General features: G+C 41.3%; 1 non-coding gene across 1 annotated transcript; it reads right to left on the reverse strand.

Annotated features, from left to right (window-relative positions):
- Positions 1–739: 739 nt before the first annotated feature.
- LOC111877091 (small nucleolar RNA R71) lies at positions 740–846 on the reverse strand. The gene has a single exon (XR_002845276.1). It is a non-coding gene; the product is annotated as a small nucleolar RNA R71 (small nucleolar RNA).
- Between the last annotated feature and the right edge of the window lie 5,538 nt (positions 847–6,384).

Here is a 6,384-nt window from a genome sequence, read left to right on the forward strand (position 1 = left end):
ACGACATGAAAGCTGCGATTTTCAGTTTTTAGTATTTTCTTATTTTAGTTTCGTTTTACGTTTTTAGTTTAGCGAGTTGCAGGAGTTCATGGCCAGAGGCTCAAACACACCCTTGGTGCCACCACTTGAAGATCCCGAGTCTGCAATTCACAAGAAAAAGACGCCCTTACAAGAATTAAAGTCAACTTTTTCAAGGAAGTTGGGAAAGAAGACAGGAGAGTCAAGTTCATCCTCAAAGCACAAGAGCAATTTTGAGCACTTGGATCAAATACCCGTCCAAACCGAATCTGAATACGACACTGAGCCGGAATTTGAAGAACATACGAGTGAACCCGAGAACAAGCCAAGGAACGAGATGGTAGCAATTGAAGATATGTCCATGGGAGCTTACAAGAAGCGGATCCGAGAAGATGCGGGTCCCTGTTTAGTCTAACCCGCAATACCTGCCACTGCCACATTCGAGTTGAAGGGGCACATCTTGACTGCACTGAAGGATATCCCATTTTTTGGGAAAGATCATGAGGATGCTTTTAAGCATCTTGATGAAGTCAACGACATTGCGGATTACTTCAATGTCCCAAATGTCAACAGAAACACCGTCTTGCTTAGGATGCTTCCCATCACTTTCAAAGGAGCTGCTAAGGAGTGGTTAAAATCACTTCGACCGGGTACAATTACCACTTGGGCTCAAATGCGTGAGCAATTCCTGGACCAGTTTTGCCCGCCATCCAAGATAGCCAAACTCAAGAAGGCAATAGCTAACTTTAAGCAACAGCCGGGGGAGTCATTATACGAAGCATGGGAGTGGTACAAGGGCTTGCTCAGAAATTTCCCTCAACATGATCTAAATGTGCAACAAAAAATGTCAATCTTCTATGATGGGGTTAACGTTATGACAAGACAACTCCTTGACTCTCAACGACCGTTGACAAAGAAAAATCCAAGGGAGGTCAAGGAGCTAATTGAAGAATTCGCGAAGCACTCTCGCGAATACCACAACCCTAGGCAAGATGGAATCAAAGGCGGTGGAGGGGCCCAAACTGAAGAAATAGCAGCTGTAATGGCTATGCTAAATAATTTGGATCGAAGGATAACACAAATGGACCAGTCAATTCATGTCATAAGAGTGGGTTGCGAGAGATGTAGTGGTCCACACTTGACCAAGGACTGCAATTTAGATGAGTTTGGGAACAGAAAATCTCAAGTGTGCTACTCGAGTGGGGATAAGTTTGATGAGGACTGGAGGAAACCGAAGAAGGAGTGGCTACCATATGAAGAGTATAAGAAGCAAAAAGAAGAAAAGTATAGGCAGATAGGTCGAGGCTTCTATCAAAAGGAGCAGCCACCAGCCGAGAAGAAACCTGATCTAGAGACTATGTTGATGAAGTTTATGGAAGCTTCGGAAAAGAGACACGATGCCACTGATTCTGCTATTAGTGAACAACAAACTTTAATAAAGAATCAGCAAGCCTCCATCCATAACCTTGAAGTTCAAGTTGGTCAACTAGCCACTCTAGTTCATGAGAAGTTATCCCCGAAAATCCCAAAACGAAGACCCAATCTCATGTAATGGCCATAGACACTGAAGAAGAAGCCATCTCTGAGTTCCTGGAGGCATTGGAAGAAGAACCACAGTAGCCCGATCCAAAGCTGAAGAAGACCAAGCTCGAAAATAATGAAGCTACTGAATTCCAGAATTCACGACATGAACCATATAAGTTCACGACATGGGCCCATCATGAACAGAAAAATTCTGTAGTTGGTTCAGTTTATCAGCCGCCTTTGCCTTTTCCTTCCCAAGCTACCCTTAGTCCACTGGAAAGAGAGCATAGAGAGTTTGTCAAGCATGTGAACGGGATCCCGATTAATACTCCCTTTGTCGAGTCCTTATCCAAAATTCTCAAGCATCAGAAATTACTGCAAGATTTGATAGACACTCGCAAGCAATTAAAGAAGCATTCTAAGGTGGTCCTAAGTTAACAAATCTCAAAAGCTGTGTTGGGAGAGATACTGAAGAAGATGGGAGATCCTGGACGCCTCACTCTTCTGTGTGTATTTGGCAACAAAATGAAGGTTAATGCTTTAGCCGATTCTGGGGCTAGCATTAATTTGATGCCTTATTCATTTTATCAGAAGTTAGAAATTCATAAGATGAAGGCTACAAGAATGACTATTCACATGGCGAATCGTTCAGTGACACAACCCCGGGGCATCGTGGAGGATATATTGGTAAAAATTGGAAAATTTGTTTTTCCAATAGATTATGTAGTTTTGGATATGAAGGAAGATCCCGATGTTCCAATTATCCTTGGTCGTCCATTGCTTAACATTGTTGGAGCTTTGGTAGATATTCGTGAGTCTAAGCTCACCTTGAGGGTTGGTGATGAAAAAGAAGTTTTTGGGATAGAAGATGGCTTTCCAAAGGAACATGTTCAAGAAGAGGTGTTCACAATCAATAAAGATAATGAACTAGAAGAACTTGAAAAGCTTATGGAAGAAGAGATCAAAGCAATTCATCAAGTCAAAAGAACAAAACCTAGAGCATCTATACCGTATTTGGTTGAAGTCATAGCTTAAAAGAGTCCACCTTCTTGGGTGAGCAAAGAAGATGATGAGATGACAACTGATGAAGAGGAGATTACTTCAATGGTGACAAAGCCGGTGGTGAAAGAGGAGGAGGATGCTATGGAGTGCAAGTAAGAAACTAAAGGGACCAAAAACAAGCTTGAAGAAGAGGTCAAAGCTAAAAAAGAGAATTCAAAGAAAGCATACAAAAGGCGAGTTCAAGCTTACAAGAGGCGATTCAAGGAACAAAAGATCCTAGTGGTGGATTCTTCCGAGGACTCAACGTAGGAGGCACGGAGTCCGACTCAAGACTCTAAGAAAAAGAAGCGCTTCTCGGGAGACAACCCGAGTTTGGTTTGCAAATTTTTTTCTTTTCTTTTTCTTTTTGCATTTTAGTTTTAAAAACTTAGATCATGTCATCCAACTCTATTAGAATATAATTAAGCATTGAATGTAGGGACCTTAAAATGGAAGTAGTAATAATTGAGAATTTAGTTTAAAGTCTAAATTGATTTTTCCTTCCAGACCATATTCACGACGTGAAGTTTACAAATTCATGACGTGAATCGTGAATGGACCGGATAAATACTCCATGATATAGTTTAGCCCATTAAACTAACAGGCCCAAGATCAGTCGGTGAGTACATGGACCAATTTTAGCCCAAGATGCAATTCACGACGTGAATCACTCAGAATTCACGACGTGAATTTTTGAAAACACGGGACCATAGAATAAAGCCCTAGAAACCACTAAACCCTCATTTTCTTTATTCTTCACGAAGTGGAAGCGGAAATTTGGTCCCCCTTGGTCCCCATTGCTCTGATTTTAGCCGACAACTCTACTAATCTTCCTTGTGCTTACGTAATACTTCCAACAAAGGTAATAATTATTGATTATTAAGTTTAGTTTTTTCTCTAGTAGATGAAATTGGGGTTAGGGTTCGTTAATTGAGTGAAATGACGAAATTAATTCTTCAAAGTTCGTAATAATCTTTGAATTTTTTTGCTATGTGTTTGGAAGTGTTATAGGAATAAAACCCATTGACATTTCGACTGGATTTACCCCCCCCCCCCCCCCCCCCCCCCCCCCCGTTGTTGCGATTTTGCTTACTGAGACTGCGAATTCATGATGTGAATCTTAAAGGATTCACGACGTGAATCCTGGGGCTGAACAGTTTTCTTTTTTCCTTTATGTCTAAATTGTGGATTGTTGTTTTGGTTGTGGTTGTTTCTTTGTTTTTGCAAAAATGGCACCGAGAAGAGACGTACCTCTTGGAATTGCAAGCTTACACCCGTTTTACGAGTTTCCAACCACTACCCCCCGTGAAATTTATACGCGATGGAATACCCGGTTGGGATGGCTACAATCGAGAATTTGCTGTGGCTCCCACTATTCAGTGGGCGAGGTTGAGGGAGGTTGGCTTGGTTGACAGGATGTCCCAATATCTCACGAAAATTTTTTTGGGGGACGGATTCCAATTCGTATGCAAAGGGTGGTTCAACCTTTTTAACATCCAGGAGTGTGTGTACAAGGAGCTATGTGTGGAGTTCTTTTCCACGGTCACATTTCATGACAATGTCAGAGATCCCACTTTTCCCCGTCCTTTGTTGTTTCGGTTAAGCGGGGAGTATCAGGAGTGCAGCCTAGTGGAGTTTTCTCGCCGTATGGGGCTCTATGAAGCTCATGAGACCATCACTCATGATTTTATTTTGTTTTTGAGGGATGCCACGCGGGTCTATGCTGATGGAGTTTTGGGGCCAGAGTTTTGGAGTAACATTGCCACTGGAGTTTTTAATTCTGGTGTATCGCCCGAGAGTAGCATCAAAATCCCGATACACCGTCTCATCCATCGTTTGATCACTTTCTCCATCCATCACAAACGCCACGGTGATAAAGTTACTAAAAGTAACTTGTTCTTTTTATGGTGCATCCTGCAACCAGGTGTTTGCTGCAATATCCCGTATTTCTTGGCCCGGTATTTGGCGGACTATGCGACAAGCGCTCGTCCGGGAAGCCCCATTTGTGGAGGGCATTTTGTTACCCGATTGGCCTGCTCTTATGACCTTCTTGTTCCTGCAATCACTCTTTCCCTAACATGTATTGAGGGGAATGAGTTTAGCATGGGGTATCTGGAAACAATGAGGGTGGTGAAAAATTATGGCACACATTGGGGAATCCTTGGCGATGATGATGACGATGACGAGGAGCCAGCCGACCAACCTACGCCAGAACCGAGACCGAGGCGCAGGAACGTGAGAGGAAGGGGAGACTGCGGGCAGCCAATACACCCACCTGCTTCCATGGTTGGTATGCCTTTTGGGAGTGATATGGCTGGTTACTTTGACCAGTTATTGTTGAGTGTCAATTGGATAGGTGGCACTGTGGAGAATGTTGTCCGACATCTTGGGGTGGAGCAGCCGCCTCATTTAGGGTATCATTACCCGATTTGACCACGATGGTCGGAGTTTGGCGGACGCGGAGGTGATGGAGCTGGAAGCAGTGGAGCACATGATGATGAGGAGGATGATTGATTGTTATTTATTTTTTTTTATTTTGTTTGGTTTTTTTTAGTTTGTTTTTATTTTTATGGGATTGTAAGAACTATTTTGAATATTATGTTACTTTTATTCTTCATTGTTGGTTGTTTCTCAGAAATTGCAAGGAGCGCCTAGAAAGGATAGCGAGGTATAAGTGCGTACGTCTTTAGGCGGGAGTGTTTAAAGCCGAGAGTCGAGACCCATATTTTTAAAATAAGTGTGGGGTGAGTCAAGAGAGTGGAAAGTCAGCGAAAGAGTCAAAAACTGATGAATTTAGAAGAGTCTTAATACATTAAGACATTGGATTAAATTAAGACATTAGAAGAAGATTTGGCAATTTTTTCTGCTTGCCTAGTTTTCACGACGTGAACTTTTCTTATTCACGTCGTGACTCAGTAATCAGGAGGTTCTCAGAATACGCGTAATTTCGATTTCACGTCGTGAATCTGAGATTTTTACAAGTTCAAGACCCTTGAAATATTAGTATTCCATGGGTTGATATTATTCTTCTTGTCATTCTTCTCGAGATTATTTTGGCTCATTTTTACTACCATACAATGTGGCGTATGCTTTCCCACATTGTTCGTTCTATTTTGGAGATTTACACCACATTTGAAGACGATTGAAGGCTCGATTTCATGTTTTGCCAGTACATACCTTATTTCGCGAGTTCCAGATCCAAGTTTCTATTTTCAAAGTCCATATTCAAGATGCACGTTTTCCACACTTTTGGAGATGCTTACGCCGCTATCTCAGGGGAGTCTGTTCCTTTTTCTCCATTTTCTTTAATTTTGATTTATTTTATGCATACAATGAGGGCATTGTATGAAATAAGTGTGGGGTAGGGGTAGAAAAAGTAAATTTCTAGATAATGTAGAATTTGATAGTAAAAATTTAAAATTTGAAAATTGAAATTGAAATAATTGAATCTACTAATAATAATTTGAACTGTAGTTGCTAGTGGTATGTGGGATGATCCGATAAAAGTTCAAATGTTTAGTTGAGCCAATAAACGTTATAGTGCATTTGTGGCCTCCCTTATTTTAGTGAAATCATGGAACAAAAACATAACCCCGCTTGGTTTGAGGGATGCAATATGTTTAGCAGCCTAAACCTAAAATGTATCCAGGAAAATTATTATCATTAACCAATAAAGGTTGAGGTTGAGCGCCTCTGCTTAAGCATGTAGGTTTTGAGTGAAAACAGTGAGGTGCATGTAAGAAAAAAAAAAGAAAAAAAAGAGAGAATTGCAAGAAAAGTTTGAAGAATTTTGGAGCAATT

Source organism: Lactuca sativa, chromosome 4, assembly GCF_002870075.4.
Source record: "Lactuca sativa cultivar Salinas chromosome 4, Lsat_Salinas_v11, whole genome shotgun sequence".
NCBI lineage: Eukaryota > Viridiplantae > Streptophyta > Magnoliopsida > Asterales > Asteraceae > Lactuca > Lactuca sativa.